Source organism: Mesocricetus auratus, unplaced genomic scaffold (assembly GCF_017639785.1).
Source record: "Mesocricetus auratus isolate SY011 unplaced genomic scaffold, BCM_Maur_2.0 Super-Scaffold_100014, whole genome shotgun sequence".
Lineage (NCBI taxonomy): Eukaryota > Metazoa > Chordata > Mammalia > Rodentia > Cricetidae > Mesocricetus > Mesocricetus auratus.
The window spans coordinates 38,685,251-38,708,716 of NW_024429197.1; the positions used below are offsets into that span (position 1 = coordinate 38,685,251).

At 42.1% G+C, this 23,466-nt stretch overlaps 1 protein-coding gene across 2 annotated transcripts in view; it reads left to right on the plus strand.

Annotated features, from left to right (window-relative positions):
* Jak1 (Janus kinase 1) overlaps positions 1-23,466 on the plus strand; it is a 115,445-nt gene that overhangs the window by 35,723 nt on the left and 56,256 nt on the right. Inside the window, exon 2 of one of the 2 annotated variants that reach the window (XM_040757107.1) lies at positions 11,804-11,874. The exons of the other annotated variant lie outside the window; for it this stretch is intronic. The gene's annotated coding sequence lies outside the window, so the exon portion shown is untranslated. The remainder of the gene's footprint in view (positions 1-11,803; positions 11,875-23,466) is intronic. 2 annotated transcript variants of the gene reach the window in all.

Below are 23,466 nucleotides of genomic sequence, written 5' to 3' on the forward strand. Positions count from 1 at the left end.
AGCCAGTCAGTCTTGTGCCATGCTGGCTGGGTGAGGTGGATTCTTATTTTTGCCTTGTAGGTGTAGGAGGTAGGGACTTGACTTAGTCACACTAAGGCCATATAGGTGCCTGTTCTAGGTATATGAAACCTCATTGTTGACAGGCAGAAAGGGAATTTAAAGTTAAAAAAGGTGTACTTGTTACCTCTGTGTGTGCATGATGTGACTGTGAGTGTGGCTGTGTGCGTGTACAGCATACACATGGAGATGAGAAGATAGCTTTCTGGTGTTGGTTCTCCCTTCCACCATGGGTTCTGGGTATCCAACTCAGCTTGCACAGGTGCTGTTGCCTACTGAGCCATCTCACCAGAACCTAGAGGTCTGCTGAGTTTGACTCTAGAAACCAAGAGCTCTGTTACAAACCCACTGGAACCTGGTGTTAAGTCTCAAAGAAACTCAGGACAAATGGTTACTTAGGTGCCTATTAACCTAAGTAGATGCCGGTTGCCAGGCTCTTTGCATTCCTCATACCTGTGACAGAGTTCTGGCTCCTCTCAGCTCTTCTCACCTCCAGCCCCCTGCCCTAAACCTCTCAGGCCCTGAGTTTCCTTTCCCTTTCCCCAGCCATTTTTCCCCCGTGTAGCCCAGCCATTTGACCACATGTTCTCATGGCTTCTGCCTCCTCTCTGGGCTCCTGGTCCCTTCTCTTGCCCCCTACCCCTTTCTCAAGGCCTGGTCTATTCTGCCAGCCATGTTTAATCTACCCCTGCTCCTCTCTCTCTGTTCTGGACTCTTCCAGATGGCTCTGGCTGTCCTCTCCTTCATGTCTACAATAAACATCTTCTCGACTACCTAGAAATGGTCTTGTCCTCATCCATTCACATAGAACCTCATGAGATTCTCAGTGAGATTAAGTTTGTATGCTCAGACTTAAGAACCATACCCACTGAAAATAGTAACGAGAACAGTTCAGGGGCCTGTCCCAAAAGAAATTGGGGTTAGGGGTTCAGACAGTCAAATTGTGTTAATGAATAATGAACTTTGGCTTGAGTTCTTAGAAAACTTTGTGAATTTACTTCTGGTTGCAGTATATAAGGGGCCTATTTGCATGTGTAAGTAATTGCTTATAAGAATAGTTTAGTAATTGACCTAGAAGCCTGAAAGATGAACGGGGGAATCCTTGCTCTCAGAGGAGAGTCATGTTTTTTAAAAAATGCTTTCATTTTCTGTCACAAAGTGCAAAATGGGTGATTATGGGCACTGTTCCTCTTATTACAGTTCAGCTTGTTAAAGAGTCATCTGTTGTTGCGTAATTAGCTGTTCCTTGTTATAAGAGCACTAGCTAGCAGGTGTGTCTACTTTGCCTGACATTTGGGTTGAACCTGTTACAAGTATATAGTATACTTGCTGGAGCAATTTTAAAGGAGCAGTGCCGGCTCAACTGGAAAGAATAGAGATACAGTCTCCTTTAGAACTAGTAATGTATTAATACAGTCTTCAGATGCAAGCTTAGTCTACAGAAAGCTGTGTGTAGGTATATAGGTGATTTTCCAGAGGATATTTTTCCTCTATAAAACTTAATTTGGTAGAGGCTTATTTAATCTGAAAAACTGAACTGTATATATACACACACTTCAGGATGAAATTTGAATGCATATGTAGACAGCTATAGCACCTAGAACCCTTTAGTTCCTCAGAATACAGGTTGAAAATCCTCATGTTACATATCACACACTCATAACGATGTCATTCTAAACCATTTTTCCCCCTCTGCTGAGCAGTCAGAACTTCCTGGGGAGCTAGAAGCAAGGACACTTGGCCTCCAGTCTGTTCTTGGTTTTTATATGTGTAGTTTGCCCTGCTCTATAGACACTGAGATGCTGGCTTTAGGGTAAATGGTCTGGCCTACACTTGGTGGTATTCCTTGATCTGGAATTTTTCTTATCTTCCAGGCCTAAACTTTCAGGTTCCCCTGCTTTGACAAGTGATAGATAGCACCTCGTCTGACAAATGACCTGGGTTGATATAGTGAACTGACTGGCTGCTCCTCCTTAGTTTTGTATGTCATTAGCCTGCCTGGTGTAGAATGCTCTTCCCTCAAGTGGCTATTTCAGGGATACCGGGAACTTTAGAAGTGGGGTTGATGTCTTATTAGGGAATCTTTTATGTAACACAATGCCAAAGCCTAATCTTAAGAAATAAGAGTGACCATACTACTATTGTGTATGCTGCTTCTGTGAGTATGAAAAAACAGCTGGATTTACTTTGTAAGGTGACAACTGTTTTCATAGTGGCGATGGCCAGCCACATGTAAATGTAAGGATTTTATGCTTGATTCACTTATTGTTTTAGCTGGTACTTCTAAAACACCAGTACAGGAGGAGGTAGGATGGTAGGCCATAAAGGATATAATTTTGGGTCAAATCTAGGTGTTTTTTTTTTTTTTTTTTTTTTTTTTGATTTTACGAGACAGGGTTTCTCTGTATTGTTTTGGAGGCTGTCGGTCCAGCCTGGCCTCGAACTCACAGAGATCCGCTTGCCTCTGCCTCCCGAGTGCTGGGATTAAAGGCGTGCGCTGCCACTGCCCGGCCCAAATCTAGGTTTTAAGTTCACCTTTTCTGTTGACTTATGTTTGTGACATTATGGATATTCCTAGACCTTTTGAACCTCACTTATTTACGCATTTATCCAACAAGTATTTAGTGGGCATTGATAACTCATAAGCTTGGCCCTTGTCTGAATGAAGATACGTGATGAGAAAGGCAGGCAGATGGCCTAAAACACAAACACAGGAGTCAGAGGTTCAGTGTAGCTCAGTGGTAGAGGGCTTGTCTGTTTAGCAAGCCTGCCTTCCTGGATTCAAACCCAGCACTTCAAAAGCAAAAGCAGTAAAATAAAGCCCTTCCTTAGGGGAATGTCTCAGTGAACACACTCAGGTTAAGGTCCCAAGGAGATGACTGGCACGAAAAGCGAGGGTGAAGGCTATGTACCTGTAGAGGCTGGTCTTGCCAGGCCTCGTTTTCTTTACCTGAAAAAATGGAGGTAGCATATAGATGAAACAAGAGAATTCATACTGAGTGCTGACCTGACATCTCAAGCATTCGGGGCAGACTGTGAGTCTCGTGGTTGTAGTTGGTACAGGGTGTCAAGATGATGTCTGCAGGGGCCACATACAGAATAGCATGGTGTAAAAGGGGCTTAAGGTAGGTGTGGACAAAGAGAGCTGTGAAAGGCTCCAAAGCAGGTGCTTTCTTCTCTTGAACAGTGAGGAACAGCTTGGGTGGGCGAGAGGAAACTTGCGGAAGGAGCTGAATATTGGTAGGAGGGCATTTCTCCTGAGCCAGGCCATAAGTGGGCACATATCAGTATGCTTAGAAGCTGGGATACAGGGATGGAGGACCAAGTCACTGGCCACGCCAAGGAGGCAGGAGCAAGGAAGTGCCTGCAAGATGATAGCTGGTGCCTGCACTCGATGTTCCTGGCCCCTTTCTGCAGCCTTCTGTCTTCATGCATTAGGCCACTTGTGAAGCTGGTGTACACAGTTTGATAGAAAGGCCTAGCTTGTGAGCTTTCTTAAGCCCCTTGGCTGAGCAAAAGACAGGTTTTTTAAAAGGATGAATGCATTTTTAAAATTTGTTGTGCGCTCTATGTGTCTGCCCCCTTCTGGGGTTTACACACAGGCAAAGTATACTGGAGTAGAAACCTTTGTGATTACTTCAGACAGGAATATAGGTGCCTGCAGTCATGTAGAGCAGACAGGCTTGGAGTTAGATCTGGCTCACTTTCTAGCTTTTGACTATGAGCCTTAGATTTAGGGCCTCATTTAGTCCCCTGATAAGTAAGAATTAGTATCTTGCGCTGTCATTGTTTGAGAGTCAAGTGTGTAACACTGTGCCTCAAGGCAGAGTAGCTGTTGAGGTGATGGTAGTGGGGTCCTGGATGCAAGGGCAGAACGCTCTGCATCCCCACCAGAAGTCTCTTTGAATATACTAATTGTCTTCCATATTATTGAGGTTAGGAAGCTTAGTCAGTTGGCAGGACTTGTTAGAGTCACTCTGGGGTGGATCTTACCGCCATTCCCAAGCTTAAAGAAACCATGCCACAGTGTGTACTTTTGTTTCATTGTGAAACTATCATCCAAAGTTCATCGCTGAGACTAGTTTATGCATGGCGGACGTTCATGAGTTTGGTTGAATATATCATAATGCATGCTATATCCTTACCGTATCCACCCTCCTAGTTTTGTACAGAGAATTTACATTGCTTTCACAGACTTTCATATTCTTCTGTTCATCTCCCACCTCTCATGTATATTTTCTGACCTGGTCTTGGGTGTTCATTATTGGGTAGGAACAATAACAGCCTATAAAGTGTCTGAGTGTGAGATGTCAACACTTCCACATTCTAATCTGAGAAAAGCCATTTCCCTTTTGCTTGAAAGTGCTGACTCGCAAGAACTATTGATCAGTTTCTCAGATCTACCGAACACCCACTTAGGAACCAAGTGTAGTCCTAAGGTTACTGCAAGAAGTACAAGGCAGCAAGACTGCTCTGCAAGGCCTTGCTATTCCGTTGATGGGATTCAGACACCATGAGCACTGAGAGAGCATGCTCTGGAATCCTGTAATGTACACAGGACAGCCCTGTGAAAGGAAGCCTTCCACTAGCTTACATGACTATCAAATGTCTTTCCTAACATTCTTGCAAGGAAAATACCCTGTTTACAATTTTCAGAGCCGAATTCCATTTTATATAAAACAATTTTGTGCCATTTTTATGCACTTAAATTCCAGGAATGTGACTGTATGTGAATGAATATACTCTATAAATTTCACGTTATTTTGCTTGTAACTATGTTAAAAGCTGTTGGATATTTTTGTAAATAATTGTATTTTGTCACCCAAAAGAATGTGCCAGGATCTGTCTTCTGTGTTACGATTGCACTCATGGTTATTCTACTGTTGCTAGAAGTGAGGGACTTCACTATCATCTAGTGTCCTCACAGCAGAGCAGACAGACCGGAATACATATTCTTAATACTTTTTTTGTTAAATTCTTCTGTAGAGTTAATTTTATTGATTTCTTTGAAATTATACATATTACCTATATTGCACAAATTTAATTTTCATTGCAGGGAAGTAAAGGATTACAAGAATAGAAGCAGGAGTTGAGGGAACATTTGGAGTCATTTGTCTGTATTGATTGCATTAGTTAGATGTGGCCAAGTGCTAAGAAGTATGTGGGAAGAATTAAAGTCATGACATTTGTGACCTTGGCTATAAACTTACTTGATTGAGGAGTTGTTTTCAGCTGATGGTTTTATAGATTTAGATGAGTGGCTGTGGATTGGCTCCAGTGCTTAGTCCAAGCTGGAAAACTTCAAGTCAGGGGCTCACCTTTGTGGCATAGAGCGTCCTGTGAGCTAAAGTGAGGGCTTTGCAGAGGACTGGAATGCTGTGTACTGTCTAACAAGTTAGTTAGGGATAGACACTGTTTCACCTGTCCAAGTCTCTGCAGTTCCATTTACGTGACAGTCTGGAATCATTTGTAGTCTTGGTGTAATTAAGCACTTTTTTGGTGAGGTAAGGTTGGAACCCAGTGCCTTGCACACAGAAGGTAAGCTCTTTATGCCAAGCCCACACCTCTTGCTCCTTGATGTAGTTGATAAAGAGCTAAAATAACAAGAGTTAGCAAGACTGGAATTGAGAGACTCAAAGAGAAACTGTCTCCACAAGACTTTAAATGACTGCAGGTGATCTTGACACAGGAAGTGTTTAGTGACGCTCCTTTGAAGGCTGGAGTTGCTAGGAGTTGCTAAGAGTATGTGGAAGAATCCATGAGAAGGAAAGAGCTGTTGCCTACTGTGAATGTCCATGCTGTCGTTACCCAAGTAATGTTTCGCATTCCAAATTCACACTTCTAGTAGTTAACAGGTATGTTTTATTTAGTACCTAGTGGATGCTTTCCTCTCTGCTTGGTCTTTGACAATAGTTAGATGACAGGGAACTGGTATTAGAGGTGTGGGGATGTGAGTACTTAGAACTAAGGTGCTTGAGCTACACAGCCCAGAGGAGGCTTTACACCAGATTTCATTGATGCCAACTGCCACTCTTGATTGTCTGTTGACCCATCATTTTCTACACAAATCACAAAGTAGACCTCATCTGATCTAAGACTGGGAGATTTGTTTTTAAACCTCGACAAGTGATTTCTGATTGTGTTTTAGTGACTGGCTAGAAAGTTGCAGCTCTCTAGGAATTTAGCTACTAAAAGCATTTGACAAGCATAGCTCCCACAAGCCTAACTCATGTTGAGTGTTTAAAGAGCAGGAGGAGGGAAGATCTTCCTATTTCTCAGCTTTGTTACTAGTCAGCTATGAAATTGTTTGTAAACTGAGATGAATAGATAAGTGGCCTTTATGCTTCAGTCTGAGGTGTTGGAAATCCCCCCATTGTGATTTCTTGTAAACTTGACTGGATAAACTGATAGGGGATTCCAGCATTTTATATGTAATTAAAGGTAAGGACACAACAAATTTCCATATCCCCAGCTACTGTCAGTTGTAGCTGCTAATAGAATGGTTAATTTAATGAGAAATACATTGATCCTGTACACCTGTGGTTCTCAACCTTTGGGTCATGGGGTGTTGAATGACCTTTTGTAGGGGTTGTCTAAGACCATCTGCATATCTGATGTTTACATTATGATTCACAGCAATAGCAAAATGACAGTTACGAAGTAACAACGAAATAGTTTTATGGTTGGGGTCACCACAACATGAGGAACTGCATTAAAGAGTCACAGCATTGAGAAGGCTGTGAACCACCGCAGTAGAGGAACAGTCTCTTTAGTGGATCTGAGTAGCTAAGCAGGGAGAATATTGCATAGCAAGGTTTGTTTTTATATTGTGTTTTCTTAGAACCAACCAAATGAGGAACCTAACACTACCTTTTGATGCTTAGGGAATTTTTATCTGAAGGGGCTGCAGCCAGCTGTGTTTCTTGGAAGGTCTGGAATGTCTCAGGGTTAACCTCTGGAGAGAAGGCTGAGGCTGTTCTGCTCTCTGCTGCCTGTGCAATCTAATTACTTGATCTTCTTGGCTGCACTGACTCCTTAGGCTGGAGCCAGTGATTTCTGTTTGAAGGCAGATATCAAGCATTGTCTTCTTAGGCATGGAAGAGGGTACAGTTGGTGTCAAGTACTCATGAGTAGGCTGTCTGTCTCTCCTCCTGTCTGGCACCTCTGCACACCCTAGTCTTTCTGTCTGGATCACCTCTCTCCCTAGGCTTCAGTTCTTACTGCTGAGGTGGAGAAAGGTGACAGGAAGGGGCTGCATTGGATTTGGGCACAAATCTGTCATTACACCTTGTTCCAGTTGTGACTGTCATTCTTCCTTTTGGAAACAGACAGGGTTTACTCCCTAGACTTTTGTGCAATGGGAGCAAGAGAGTGGTGGCGTTTTATGTGTGGGCTTGATTCTTCCCTGCCCCCAGTTTGCTCTGCTCTTTTTCCACGTTCCTCTGCTTCCTCCCTTCTCTTTTCTTTGGTGTCTGTGTGTGGGAAGAGGGTATGCACATGTGGAAGTGAGACATTAATACCAGGCTGTCTTATTGAGTTACTTCTCCACCTTACTTTTTGAGAAACGGTCTCTCACGGAGTCTAGAACTTACCATTTTTGGAGGCTATCCTGGAACTCGCTCTGTAGACCAGGCTGGCCACAAACTCACAGCGATCCGCCTGCCTCTGCCTCCTGAGTGCTGGGATTAAAGGCGTGCGCCACCAACGCCTGGCCAAACCTGACTTTTTAATATGGGTGATAGAGATCTTAACACAGGTCCCCGCATACTTGTACAGTAATCACTTTACCCATTAAGCCCTTGATTTAAATTTTTTTTTGTTTTTGTTTTTGAGGCAGGGTCTTACTGTTAAGGCTAGACTAGCTTTGAATTTTGAATTTACAATGTAGTCCTGCTGACTTGAACCTTGTCATTCTCCCACCTCAGTCTGCCAAGTGCTGGGATTGTAGTGGTGAGCCACCCTACTGTACTGTATCAGCGTGTTTTAGCTGATGCTTTCTTAGAAAGTTGTATGTCCACCAGCCCAGGGTAAAAGGAGACAAGAATGGGACAGGGAAGTCACTGTGCTTTTGAAAGGTTGAACTCTTAGTAAAATAACAACAACAAAATGCCACAAGTTTAGGTTTTAACCACTCTGCCCCTGAGCTGTACCCCTACCTCTAACTCTTATTTTCAGATCACAAACCAGTTTGGTCAGAAATGGACACTTCTCAGCATTTGCCTGCTGCTTAACTCTGGACAAGTCATTTAAAATTGGAACCCCTGTTTCTTCCCTTGTCCTATCTACCTAAGCACTATAACAGGTTGCTGGGGATCAACTTAGTTAAGAGATGTGAAAGCACTTCACAGATATCAGAGGGCCACATAGCTGGAGGGGTAGCTAATGCATTTCAGGTGTCTGAAGTCACTGCTTATGGAGCTGTAAAGGAGATGCATTTTTGACTTGGGACCTTATAGTCTAAAGCCCAGGAATCCCTTTTTAGACTGCTTTCCTTGCTGCAGCAGTCCTGTGCTGGTTTCTGGAGTGTAGCCAGAAACGAGCTGTACTTATTAAGAGCTTTGGCACTTCGAAAGGTGGGATTACTGGCAGCAGAAGATGAAATGATAAAGGAGTGCCTCATTGTATTCAGATGTGTGAGTCATATACGTTTATGAGTTACTTTAAAAAATTGGAATCATAATAGAAGTGGGCATAGGTTTAACTTAAATTATTTTTCTTGGCTTTAGAAGTTTTTTGGTTAAACGTCACTGGATATGCTTAACTGTTTTAAAGCATAACATAAAGCTTTCAGAACTGAAACTGTGTGTAAAAGTAACTTAATTTGAAATTATGTCTCTTCAATTCCCTTACCTGCAGAAATTATACCCTGGCTAGGTCTGTGTTCTACTCTGCCACTTCCTCACAAATCAAAATGCATGTAATGCACTCTGCTGACCTTTAGGGAGTGTCACCGTTATTTATTCTGTCCACAAGTTTCACAGTGGGGCAAACTGAGTATCAGGGGGCTTGCCTGACCTACCCAGAGCCAGAGTAGATGGGTGTAGACAAGGTTAGAACTTCTTGGGCATATGTTCCTTTCCCAGGGGACAGGCCCACCAAGATTCAGTGCTGGACAAGAAGGCCTCCACTATCACTGTTCTGCCTAAATTATACTTCATTTAAAGTCTGGTTTATTCATTTTCAAACTTGTCAAGGATTATCCTTGATAACACACCTCTTCTTTTGCCAATAAGTTTTGCTTGGCTCAATCAGGAAATATCACAATGAATTTTCCACATGGAGCTAGCTACTTTTTTTTCTAGTTTATGCATATTCAGCTTTGTTTGGAATTAACTGCCTATCAAGACTGCTCACCAAAGGAGTAGAAAAAAATGAAAGAGTACTTCAAAAAAACAAAATTCCCTGGCAACAAGTGTGTGTGTGGGGTACAGGACACCATGCATAGAGAAGGAACTGTTCTCCCGGCTGTAGATGCCATTTTTGTTAGTGACGGAAGTGATGAAGCACTTCTGGACTCCTCTAGACATTCCTTAAGGGTCCCCTGCCCTCATGTGAGATCGCTGGTGTGTAGTGTTGGTCAGGGATACTGAAAGTCAGGAAGGCTGTCACGTAGTCCATGGAGTAAAGCAAGTGCTGGCCCTTTCTGCCAGCTGGGAAAAGGTTCACATGATACAAGGTCCAACTTCAAAGGCAGCTAGCCAGGTTTCAACGTGTGAATCATCTGCTGCGGTGGACAATCATATCCATCTGTATCTTCTGAAGCTGCACAGTTTCCAGGGTATAATCTGCAAACCGTACAATGTTTCCAGCCTCTCCAATACATAGGACTAAGATTTTTTTCGCTTGTCTTTTTTTTTTTTTTTGGTTTTATGAGACAGGATTTCTCTGTATTGTTTTGGAGGCTGTTAGTCCAGCCTGGCTTCGAACTCACAGAGATCCACCTGCCTCTGCCTCCCGAGTGCTGGGATTAAAGGCATGCGCCACCACCGCCCAGCCCTCGCTTGTCTTAAAGATCTTGTCTTTGTCCTTTATCTGGATGGTATTGCTGGTGGCACCCTGTTGGAGGGGATGAGGTCACAGTTAGAGTCCTGGACGCTGGTGAAGTATTCCATGGTGGCCAGAAGTGGAAGAATGCAGGTTCCATAGAGAGAGGGGCTTCTGGTCTCATGGGGTTACTTTTCTGCTAATCATGGAGGTCCTTTGTATCCACTTTCTTTTTCTCCTGTGCTCTCTCCTCTCTATCATTCCCCTCCTCTTGATGGAAGGGGACCCTAATGAGAACTCTTTCTAGACAGTATATGTTAGTCAGAGCCTGTCCCCATTTGCTTAGGAGGCAATTAAAGTCTAGAAAAGGGAAACATCATTAGGAAACGTAATGGAATTTTTTTTTCTGTTCTCAACTTGTCCTAGGGAAGCATACACTGTCAGTGGAAAAAAAAACTGATAAATTGGGGATTCTTGCTTCATCAGAGCTTTAGAGGATTTCTACCATTTAAGACCACCTTTAATTGAACACAGTATTTTTAAATGGAGAGGATGAGGTGATGATGTTGAGGTGTGTCTACTTGTGGATTCCATTGAGTCAGAGCTTTAACTATACCATCTTGATAGTCTCTTTTGGAGAGGGCTTTGCTGTACGATCCTAGTGTATGCTATTTTGTAGCCCAGAATGGCCCTGGATTCATAGACCTCCTGTCTCAGTCTTCCCAGCACTGGAATCACAAGTTATGCCACTATGTCCAGTTGGGAGGAAGTTTTTAAAATTTCAAAAATATATAAACAAACAGAAGATTACTTGAAGTATAACTCTACAACTAAAGAAAAATACCCACATGCCCACAAGTCTGAGTAAGGACAAGGATGTTGCCAGTACCTTAGGAGGTCACCAGGCATCTCTTCCTTTCACATTCTCTCAGGGGTAGCAGCCATACCTCTTTTGCATTAGTTATTTCCTTTCTTAAGCAAGGGAAATCCAGAGTATACAAGGAATGGACTGTGTGCCCTTGCTAGATAGAGGCTCCTAGACCATCATGTCCATGATGAAAGTCAGTACCCCAGTACGTGATCAGACTTGACATAGTGATCTTTTAATGAGATAGCCATGGAGACAGGGCTCTTTGGAGTTAAGAGGGCCATAGCAGTTCAGCTGTTTGGAGTTGGAGAAGGTGTCTAGCCAAGGAGAGTGACTGTTCTTGATTTTTGTCCAACTCTCCTTCATAGGCCAAATGCTTCTATAAAATGTTCTTTGCAGAGCCAGAGAGTAGACAAGGAGAGGAGAACTAGATAGAGCCCTGATACTCTAAAATATATATTTATTATTTAGTTCAGAATGTGACCCAGAGCTACCTAGACCTTTGTGCCCCTATAGGGATCTTATTGGTGACAGCCTTCAACATAACACCTTCTTTACCCTATTCTTTCACAGAGTTCTTGTGTAGCCCAGGCTGGTTGTGAATTCTTGGTCCTCTGCTTCAGCCTTCCAAGTGCTGGGAATATATGTGCTCACCAGACTTGGCTTCATTTCTCTCCCTTGAACACCAGTGTCTTAAGTGTGGACTGGTTATGGCAGATGGCCACCACAGCCCCCAGTGAGCAATTTCCGTATTCCCTCTTGCTTGGTCATTTCTTGTATTGACTCTGGTTGCTTACAGCTTCTTGGTAAATTACTTTGAGATACTCAAGAAATATTCCTTGATTCCCCCTTTTTTATTCAATATTGGTGATTTGGCTTATTATAAACTTCTAGGTTGGAAATTTTACCGTGAGAATTTTGAGAGCACTGGATGATGGTATCCTTGTCTTCTCTTCAGTGCATCTGTAAGTATTTTAACGTCTCAGTTTCAGCATGTGACATGCTTTATTTTCTAGTGTAGACTCATTCCCAGTGTTCTGTGATTCTCAGGAAAGCCTATCTGCCTCTCTGTGTCAGCCTTTCCCTTTATGGCCATTTGTGGCCTTCTTTTCTGGGAAATATTTCTTGCTTGGTTTTGCTGATGATTTTCTACCTTCTATCTTCTCTTGTCTTCCCTTTAGAAACCCAGATTTGTCACTGTTTGGATTGGTCCTCTTTCAGTTATTTTCTTTTCTCTTTTCAAACTGCTCAAGGCCAAACTTTGACTTACAATTTTCAGATAAGCTTGTAAAATTTTTTCTTTTAGCTTTTCAAGACAGGGTTTCTCTGTGGCTTTAGAGCCTGTCCTGGAACTAGCTCTTGTAGACCAGGCTGGTCTTGAACTCACAGAGATCTGCCTGTCTCTGTCTCCCAAGTGCTGGGATTAAAGGGGTGGGCCACCACCACCGGGCAAGCTTGTAAAATTAAGGTATAACCTGTGTCCACTATAGTGAACAAACCCAAGTGATTGTGCTCCATTTTGACAGTTGTGTACAAAACAGAACATGGCATCAATTTAGAAAGTTCCATAAGGCCCCTTTCTAGTCTGCCTTTTCATTTCCTTTTTTTCTTTTTCTTTTAGTGGTTTTGTTTTTCTGAAATGTAACTTAAGAGACTGCTTTTTCCTTCTTGGTAATTTTTCTTTTGTCTTTGTGAAGAGTTTCACATACTCTGTGTGGAGCCTTTGTTTACAGTGAGTCCATTTTCTCTCTGCATTGGAGGCTTTCTTCAGACAGCTGTTTACTTTAGCTGTTTGTTAGGGCTGGGTGTTGAGCTTGTGGCTGTGGCTTCTGAACTTTGAACTTCACTGGAGTGGCTGGATTGATAGCTGTTAGTATGCTGAAATCTCTTCTGGTGAGATGGTCACATTCTTCCAGTTTCTAGAATTGCGTAATGACTGTCACATTTTTGAGACCGCAATGAGGGCTTAACTTGGTAGTACCCAGAGTGTATGTACAGAAATTTGATGTGCTCAAGGTTCCTTTGGCTTGTCCTGGCATTTCTAGTCTCTGTATCTTTCTCATAAAATAAACCTCTAGACCCATTATGATCAAGCTACAGCTACTAACCACATAGCAGTTATTAAACTTTGTTTGTTTTGGTGTTAATGGTTGAACTCCAGGGATTGTTCATGTTAAACACATGCTTTAGTTACACTCTCAACCCTCATTTCATTTTGAATTTCTTAATATTTAATAAGTCAGGTCTTTGGGCCAGTAGTTACATTTTCAGTGCTCAGTGTCCACCATATCAGGCACAGAGCGTTTTTGTTATTATGGAGAAGTATATGGGCTGGTGCTGGTTTAAACTTTTGTCAGGGAGACTGGGAAACAGTTCTTTTTCTTAGAGGCTTCTTCTCTTCTGCACTTGTCACTGGTGTTCTGGAGTGTGCACTCCAGGTGTGCACACTGCGACCTTGTTGTAGACATTGGCTTGCTTATCCGTTTTTGCCATGGTCAGTCTGGCCTTCTGTTCTCATGGGCTCACTAAGTCCTTTCCCCACACATCCGTTTTCTTGCTTCTAATTGCTAGCTGCAGCTTCTCCAGTCTCCTTCCCATCACCCATTTATAGATTTGCTCCTTAAATTAAAAAAGCCTTATTCTACTATTTTACATAAATTCTTTGAATAAATAACTTCTATTTTAGTGGTGGGATTTCAGGGACTAATATTGGAGACTGACAATGTGTTTACTGACATTTTCACCAGGGATCTTGATTCATTTACTCTCAGTCCTACAAATAAGGTAGAGATGTGGTCATTTTCACTTTTCAGTGAAAAGAGTCAGTGAAAGAGTTGTCTCAAAAATCACATTGCTACTAAGTGGGATACAAACTTACATGAGAATTTTTTTTTTGTAGCCTAGGCTGGCCTTTAATAGAATCCAACTTACTGCTTCTAAGTCTAGAAGAGATTATAGTCTTCATGCCTGGCTCAGTATGTGAGGGTTTCATAGATGCTAGGTTCAACTTAATTTTTAAAAAAATCTTAAAAAGGATTTATTTATTTTATGTGTATGTGTGTTTTGCCAGCATGTATGTATATGCACCACATGCATGTCTGGTGCCTGCAGAAGTCAGAAGAGGCTGTTGAGTTTCCTAGAACCAGATTTGTAGATGGTTGTGAGTCACCATGTGAGAGCTGGGAACTGAACTTGGGTTCTCTGTAAGAATAGCAAGTGCTCTTAACTGCTGAGCCATCTCTCCAACCCCACATAATTTCTCTTTAAAAATATTTTTGTTTGTTGTTTCACCATCACACACACACACACACACACACACACACACACACACACACACACACAGTGTATCTTGTTCATATCCGTACTCTCCTCTTCTCTCCCTCTTCCCCTGGATCTCCTCCTCAACACATCTCCTCCTCTCACCTTTATGTCATTTAAAAATTCTTTATAACTAACTGGGTCCACTTAGTGTTGTCTGTATGTGCAAGGGTGCAGGGCCATCTCCTGGAGCATGGGTAACAAACTAACAGCTATATCCCCTAAGGAAATTGACTTTCTTCACCAGCACTTATCAGCTGCCAATAGCTCCTCAGCTACGGGTGGGGCCTTATGAGTCCCTCCCCTGTTCATTCTGGAATATTTGACGGCTTGATTTTCTAAGGTAACCCAAGTGGCTCTGAGTTTACATGTGCAACAATCACGAAAGGTACAGAAGACAGCAATAACCGCCTAGTCCTATTGGGCAACCAGATCAGCAGCATTTCTTATTTGGACCATTCTGTTTGTTTTCTACCTTGCTTCTGCTGTGCTTCCTAAATGACCTGTGAATATGGAGGTTCCTTAGATTCACTATTTAGTGGCCTCTTCCAGCCTTTGCTTATAACATTCTATTTTCTCAGCATGATAGAGAGTTCACTCTGGCCTGCCTCTTCCTCAGTACTTTAGCTCTGGTTTTGGCCACCACTCCCATGTGTGCCCTAGTGCACTGTTCCGCACTCATAGGAGGGACTTTTTGTGCTCTGGAGTATGAGTTTCCGCACACATCCTCTTAACTTCTGCCTGAAATATATTATCTCCAGTCTAATCTGTTTTTTTTTTCTGGTTAATATCTATCATTTTTCTGTTCCTCTGTGGAACCTTGCCTAACCCACCCTTATCTAGAATTACAGGATTGATTCTGCTTCTACAGCACTTCAGTTCAATACAAAATATCATCAATCCACATGCAGTAGGCATGTAAAAATCATTTGAATGAAATTTAGTGTTGTGGACTATTATTTTAACTGGGCAAAAACATTTATGCTGCAGAATATTACTTTAACTGTGTAAAGGTGTGTTACTTTTGTTTATGCTGTGGAACATTACTTTAACTGTGTAAAGGTGTGTTACTTTTGTTTATGCTGTGGAGCAATACTTTAACTGTGTAAAGGTGTGTTACTTTTGTTTATGCTGCAGAATATTACTTTAACTGTGTAAAGGTGTGTTACTTTTGTTTATGCTGTGGAGCATTACTTTAACTGTGTAAAGTGTGTTACTTTTGTTTATGCTGTGGAACATTACTTTAACTGTGTAAAGGTGTGTTACTTTTGTTTATGCTGTGGAGCATTACTTTAACTGTGTAAAGGTGTGTTACTTTTGTTTATGCTGTGGAGCATTACTTTAACTGTGTAAAGTGTGTTACTTTTGTTTATGCTGTCTGTTTAATTATGTAACGATGTGTTGCATTTGTTTCACCTTGCCTGCCGAAGGCACCTGATTGGTTTAATAAAAAGATGAACAGCCAGTAGCTAGGCAAAGAAAGGATAGGCGGGGCAGGTAGACAGAATAAATAGGAGAAATCTAGACTAGAGAGAAAAGAGAAGCAGGAACAGAAGGAGAAGGAGGAGGAGGAGAGAACTGAGGGACACACCTGTGGCAAGAAGTCAGGCAGATGCCAGCCAGCCAGACATACAGAAGCAGTGAAAGTAGATACAAAGAAGGAAGAAAGTTAATAAGCTCCAAGGCTAAAGGTAGATATAGAGGTTAATTTAAGCTAAAAGAGCTAGCCAGAAAAGAACCTAAGCTAGGCTGAGCATTCAAAGCTAATAACAAATCTCCATGTCATGATATGGGAGCTGGGTGGCAGCCTAAAAGAAAAGAATAATACTCTACAACAACAGTGCTTTAACGTTAAGTGAGCCTATGGCATTTGACTTCCCCTTTGTTTTTGAAGTCTGCCATGGGAAGGGCATTCCACTTTAAGTCTAATTTCCTGGAGTAATTAGGGTTATCACCCAACTTCACTTTGAAGTATTCTAGTCTGGACTGTCTGCTCCACTGTCCTGGGGAATCTGAGAGGAAGCCTGTTTTTACCTCATGCAGTGGAATAGCTGAAGAGTGGGAGACACTTGTGATGCAGGGTTGTTTTGAAACAGTTTATCTGCACCAGTCAATTAGGAAAGTCCCAAACTGCATACAGGAACAGTCACTTTTGATACATCTTCAAAGATCTTCATTTTCAGGACTGTCCATTGCTTTCACAAAGAGCTGTTTCTGTTCTAGGCACCAACCTCCACTGCCTTTTCCAAGGAAAATCCAAGCATGTCTCCGTTCTTCCATTGAGACTACAGTAGACGCGGGCCATGTGTGCAGCTGGTATGGAAGCCAGCTTTCTGAAAGCAGAAGGACTAGGAGTGCTTTAGGTTACTTGGTGAATGTTTAGAGTCAAGCTTGAGATTTAGGGCTCATGTTCTTTGTCTGCCACTTCTAGCAGTATGACTTTGGGAAACTTTTTCAGCCTGTCTTAAAATGTAAATTATGGATGGGGTGCCCACTTCACAGAACTAATGCTGTGGTCTAACTCTTTCATGCAGAGTGATTAGCTCATTTAGTGCTAGGCAGTGGTATTGCCCAGCCATTCTATAAAGGGCTTTTTGTTTTGTTTTGTTCCCTGTGTGTATATATGTGCACCAAGTGCTTGCCTGGTGTCCATGGAGGTCAGAAAAGGATGTCAGATCCTCTGGAATTTGCAGCTCATAGCCACCTATAACTCAATGTAGGTTCTGGGAATTGAACCCAGGCCCTCTGCAAGAGCAACAAGTGTTCTTATAAATCTGAGCCATTCTTCCATCCCCCATTTTCTAAAGTTTTAATCGTTGTTTTTAGCTCTAGACAGAGACTAGTTCAGAATATGCACAGGAGTAGGCTCTGCCCTGCTTTGTAATTGCAGAGTGCAGATTCCTAACTTCTTGTCAATGCTAGATGCGCCATTCTGCCTTTGGGAAGATGGAAAAGGAAATCAATAGGAAGAAACCATGGGGCCACAGAAGAGAGAGGATGATGTAACTGTGGTTACTAGTGAGATGTTACCTGTGCATCTGCCTTGGGAGTTTTGAGCTGGTTAGATTTGTTTCAGGATCAAGGGCTGAAACTCAGAATCGCCTAGAGAGTTGATAAAGTATTTTCCAGGGTTTGTACCCTTGGAGACCCTGACTTAGTGAGTGCAGGATAAAGTTCCTAAGAGAGTCTGATGTGTAGATTTGATGATCATAATTGACAGCTGTTCTATAAAACATTTCAAGTCATTTACTATTGACTGTAAGGAAAGTTGACAGTGTGACAGTGTTATAATCCTTATTTTAGACATCAGAAGACAGAGGTGCATTATTGTAAATATATTAAAATGGACATGGAGAGATTTAATTATCTCAGTTAAATTTTATTAGTTCTAATTTTAAGCTGGCCCTGCATTTGTGCTGTTATCCAAAACTTTCCAATGTTTCAATTATTTGGAAAGAAAATTATGAAAAAGCAAGAAAAGAGTGTTTGGAAGTGGAGAGGCTGGTTTGGTGGCACATGACTAAACCTGGCACAGTATGGAAGGATGAGGCAGGAAGATCACCCGTACTGGGCTTTGGTGGCGCACACCTTTAATCCCAGTACTCGGGAGGCAGAGGCAGGCGGATCTCTGTGAGTTCGAGGTCAGCCTGGTCTACAGAGGGAGTTCCAGGATAGCCTCCAAAGAAATACAGAGAAACCCTGTCTTGAAAAACCAAAAAGAAAGAAAGGAAGATCACTCATGAGTTCAAGACTAGCCTGAGCTACATAGTTCCAGGTTAGCCAGGGCCCATAGGGAGATCCTGTTTAAAAAAGAGAGAAAGGAAGAAAGAAACACACAAACACCAAACAGACAGACAAACAAACAAAAATTCTCAAGAACAAAAAATCAATATGTAAATTTAAATGTTTCCATTTGAAGCCTTCAGGACAGTATTTTCCCCCGATATTTAAAAGCTGATTGCTGTTATTGTAAAAGAGAAAGGAATTCTGTCTGCCCTCATTGTTGTTGAGCTGATCCAGGTCATTAGATTATTTAATAATAGGACATTTGGCTAGGGAACCAGCAGACCTGGCTGGAGTCTCAGCTTCCATACTAATTACTCTCTGTAAACTTGGGTGAGTTCCTTGACTCATGTCTTTGGCATGCATTTTCATTTCTTTTTGCTGTATTGGGAGTTGAATGTAAGGGCCTTGTACATACAGCACGCACTTGGCCGTCACACTACATCCTCAGTCCCTGGCACATCCTTTCTTTTTTGTAAAGTACTGCCAACCTCTATCCTATGTGATGTGTAGAGGTACAGTGAGAAAATATGTAAGGGAAGGGTAGGAAGTAGTGATGAGCAGCTGTGTGGTCATATGCCCTGTTTGCCTGGGCTCATGCCGGTGGTTGGGTGTTACTAATAGCATCCCATTTAACCCTCCTATCCCCAGATGAATGATAAATTTTATCTTCATCTTGCTCTCATAATTAATGCCACAAAGAGAAGATTTTCTGCCCTTATTATTTTAGTCTCAAATCACTCACTGAATATAGTAGTATTGCTTAGATGCTTTCTGGCAGTTTTTTTTTAACTTTATTTAAGTCTCATCTCTGCAACTAAGTTGATAAGTGGATGAGAGTTGTTTCTTTCTCCTGAATAATTTTTCTTGATTTAGTGTGATTCAGTTCCATTGACCCTTTAATTGCTCATTTTGGCTAGTGTGTCAGGGAAAGGAAATGTCAAGTGCAGTGAGAGAGGGAGAGAGACAGGCACAGAGGAAGAGGAGGGGAGGGTAACACATGAAGGGGAGAAGGGTGTGGCTGTGAGCTGCATAGTCACATGTTCAAGTGCAGGGGAATGGCTTTGTGGAGGGAAGCTAAGACCAGGGATACAGTTTTCATCTTAGCCTGATGCCCTGACTGCTAAGTGGCCAATATTGATATTTCTGAGTATACCCTAAATCTCCCAAGTAGTCAAGAGACAGAGGACAAGATTGGATTTCAGGTGCTCTCCTTACAAATTTTCTCAGAACTGAGGCCAGAAAAGTTTACATTTTTCAGGGAGCAGCATCCTACACTTAAAAAACAAAAACAAAACAACAACAACAAAAAGTATATTGCATTTGAGCATGGTTCCCTTTCTTTTTAACCATTAAGAAATTCAGGCAAATTCATAGTTCGTCTTTACTGCATAGTTGTACCTGCAAGTCACGTCCACCAGTCTTGACTTTTGGTCTTATACATTTTCTTGGTCTTAGATGCTTTTTATAAAAAATATGTTTGATTCCAGTACTTAGGAGGCATAGGAAGTAGATCAATGAATCCTAGGCCAGTTTGGTCTACAGAACAAATTCCAGGACAGCCAGGGCTACCCAGAGAAACCCTGTCTCAAAAGCAAAATCAAAAACAAGCAAAAAGTATATTCTTGTTTATTAAAGGTGCTTAATAAACTAATCTATAATCTTATGAGTTAATAAGCCTCAAAGATGGCTCAGCAGATAATGGATCTAGGCACCGAGCTGGAGTTCTATCCCCAGAATGTGCATGATTGAAGGTGAGAACTTAGTCCTGCAAATGACCTGCCGACCTCCACATGCGTGCTATGGCATGAATCCTTCCATAAAGAAATAATAATAAATGTAGCAGACTTTAAAAATAATCTTTTGGCTTAAGTCAGATATTAAATTATAAATATGATATAAAGAGAACATTGTAGTTTCAACATTATTTTGATATAATTATTTGAAGTATAAAAAGTAGAAACTTTGGGGACCTCAGAATTATTAAAGAATACACATAGTAACTTCCAGTGAGACTTTTGATGGTGAGGCTTCATGAGTCCAGTATGTGTTTGCCTTTGGGCTAGAGAATAGCTACATCTAATCACGCAACTTCTGTGGATAGAGGTCATATTTACAGATACATTGTGCACTTAATGCTCACGTGAGCAAAGAATGTGTGTGTGTGTGCTTGCTAGGAACATATGTATAAGACTGTTTTCTAAAGACCAAGGTGTATCCTTCAATTTTTAATTGACTTGCAGTTTGCCCAATTACAATGATTTAAATAGCATTTTGCTAGTATGGAGACTAGGCAAGATAGGACTCTGCATCATTTTCTCTAAATGCGGGAGTTCAAGTAAAACATAGTTGATGATCCATTTTTCCTCATCTGCAGAGTGAAACTTGGACTAATGGAATAGAAACTTGATTTTATTGAAAGCTTGAGCAGTTCAGTATATAGAAATGGAGTAGCGTATCTGGAAATGGTAATTTAGTAGAATAACCCTTGTCATGTTGAGATTAATAAGGTTATAGCCAAATGTGCATCTTGAGAGGGTCAGTGCCATGAAATTGAGCACAGGAAACATGAGCTCTCTGTTTGGCTTAGTGAAGGTTTTATGTTCAGAGAGCTGATAAGAATTGTGGATTGGTACATTAAAGTTTTGACCCGAACAGTACTTACCTGACTCCTCCACATTCTAGTACTCCCCAGAGAAGACAGGTATGTTTGAAGTGTCTGCATTGCTCTTTCAGTTAGGAGATCAGGAGACCCCATTATCACCATCCTTTCTTTGCCTGTTTCACCTTTGGAGGGATGCTGAGTGGTGGATTCTTCTAAGTAGGTTTCAGGTTTGAACTGAGACAGATGGGACCTAAAAGGACTTAGGATACTAAGAATAGCAAAGTAAAATTTGTAATTCTGTATTAATTGGCAAATGTAATGTTGGTGTGAGCAGACTTTTGCTAGCTCCTTCCTTCCTTCCTTCCTTCCTTCCTTCCTTCCTTCCTTCCTTTCTTTCTTCCTTTCTTTCTTCCTTTCTTTCTTTCTTTCTTTCTTTCTTTCTTCCTTCCTTCCTTCCTTCCTTCCTTCCTTCCTTCCTTCCTTCCTTCCTTCCTTCCTTCCTTCCTTTCTTTCTTTCTTTCGTCCTTACTGCTTGGTGTGGTTCTTTATTAAACGTATCTTTCAATAAAGAACCATGTTTGCATGCCACTTTTATATTTGATCTCTCTTAGAGGTAACCCTGTCTTTTCAGAAGGTCAGTTCTCTAAAGTCCAGAAGGTTTCAGTGTGACAGGACTGGGAGTGTGCCTTACACATCTTACATGTGTTTTTGATGCATTTGGAAAGTGGGAAATTCAGAGAGAAGACACTGTGACAGATCTGTAAGTTTGGGACCCTGGACTTTTCCTAAATCCCCTATGCTCCAGATCTGAGGAAAGCTGAGAGGTTTATAACACTATAGCAGTATAATTCTTTCCCACAGAAAGAATTCACTTTCTGGTAGCTGTTCCTTTTTTGAGGACACCAGCAAAAATGCATGAGGACATTTGTATACAGTGGGCACATGTGTTTCTGCTTCTCTAAAACACCGGCTCCCATCCGGTGTCATGATTTTTCATCAGAATTGGCAAGCTGAACTGGCTGCTATGATCCAGTCAGTGCCAGTCTTGTCTCAGGTTTGTCTCTTTGGTTTTGTGAAACAGGCTGGCCTGGAACTATATATCATCCAAACTGGAATGGAAGTCCTCTTGTCTCTGCCTCACAAGTCCTGCAACTCCTCACCCCCAAGCTTTATTAGTCTGTGTTTCTGAGTATATGTGTACATGTGTGGAGACCACAAGAAAGAGCCAGATGTCTTCGTCTATCACTGTCTGCCTGTTTTATGGAGGCAAGGTCTCTCTCTGAATCTGGGGCTCACATTTTCTGGGATAGGCTGAAAGCAAACAAGCCCCAGAAATCTTTCTGTTTCTGTCCTCCATGGAGCTGGGGTTATAGGCATGTGCATGATGTCCTCCTCCATGGAGCTGGGGTTATAGGCATGTGCATGATGTCCTCCATGGAGCTGGGGTTATAGGCATGTTCATGATGGCCTCCATGGAGCTGGGGTTATAGGCATGTGCATGATGGCGTCCATAGAGCTGGATTATAGGCATGTACATGATGTCCTCCTCCATGCAGCTGGGGTTGTAGACATGTGCATGATGGCCTCCATGGAGCTGGGGTTGTAGGCATGTGCATGATGGCGTCCATAGAGCTGGATTGTAGGCATGTGCATGATGGCCTCCATGGAGCTGGGTTATAGGCATGTGCATGATGGCCAGCTTGTTATGTGGATGCTGGAACTTAAGCTCTGGTCCCCTTGATCATAGGACAGGTTCACTAACTATTCAACTACCTCTTCAGCCTTCCAGTCTTTCTTTTTTAAAAAATAAGATTTTCTCCAGAGCTGGAGACGTGGCTCAAAAGTTAGGAGCACTTGCAGCTCTTGCAAAGAACCCAAGTTTGATTCCCAGCACCCAAATGGAGACTTAGAACCATCTGTAACTCCAGTTCCAGAAGATCTAGCTCCCACTTCTGCCCTCCTGAGGCACTAGGCACACATGTGGTGCGTAGACTCAGATGTGGGGTCAGCCTGTTCCTCTCTTCAAAGCTTCAAGAGGCAGCGTGCGTACTGGAAGCAGTGTTCTTCTTCACAGCTGAAGGTCTGGGTTCAGGACCTAACCTTTCCTGTGCCTGTTCTGAGGTAGTACTCACACAGTCATCCCCATTTGTCATTTATCAAGCACCGTTCACAGTTTATCAAGCTGTGTACCAGACGAGCAGATCCAGCAGCACAGCAGCACAGCTCCTGCCTTTCCGGTGCTTCTGCTGAGACAGCGATAGTGACCACTGTTGCAGTGGTCAGAACTGTTGGCTGTGGGACACATTTTGAAGGTAATACTGATGGAATTAATAATAGTTCAGATGTGGGATGGGAGAACATAGATGTGTCAAGACTGACCTTTGTGGGTTTGATCAAACAGTGTGATGAACACTGGCGTTTGAGATGGTGACTGCTAGTAAGGAGGGAGGAGGTGGTGTTGATGTGAGCTCTAAGCAGAGATGGTGAAAAAGTAGTGGACGTTTGAGATCAGAGTTTTGAGATAAGTGGTCTTTACATCACCAGTCTGGATATGGTTGTCAGTGTGAATAGAGAAAAGGTGAAGGTTGACCTTTTAGGCCATCAGTGTCTGGGAGTAGGGAGTGGGGAGGTTCCAGCCTGAACACTTGAGTGAACATGATCCCCCAGAACCTGACTCTTTTCCCCTTCAGCTTGTAACAGGAGTCACACCTAAACACTCACTTGCCCCATTTCTTGCTTAATTGTATCCATCAAGACAGGAGTAGGTAGGTTGTATATAGAATTGATTTTTCCACTTGAAATTTCTTTTGAGTCTGTTTTGGGATATTGTGTGAGAGCTGTGATTTTGGTA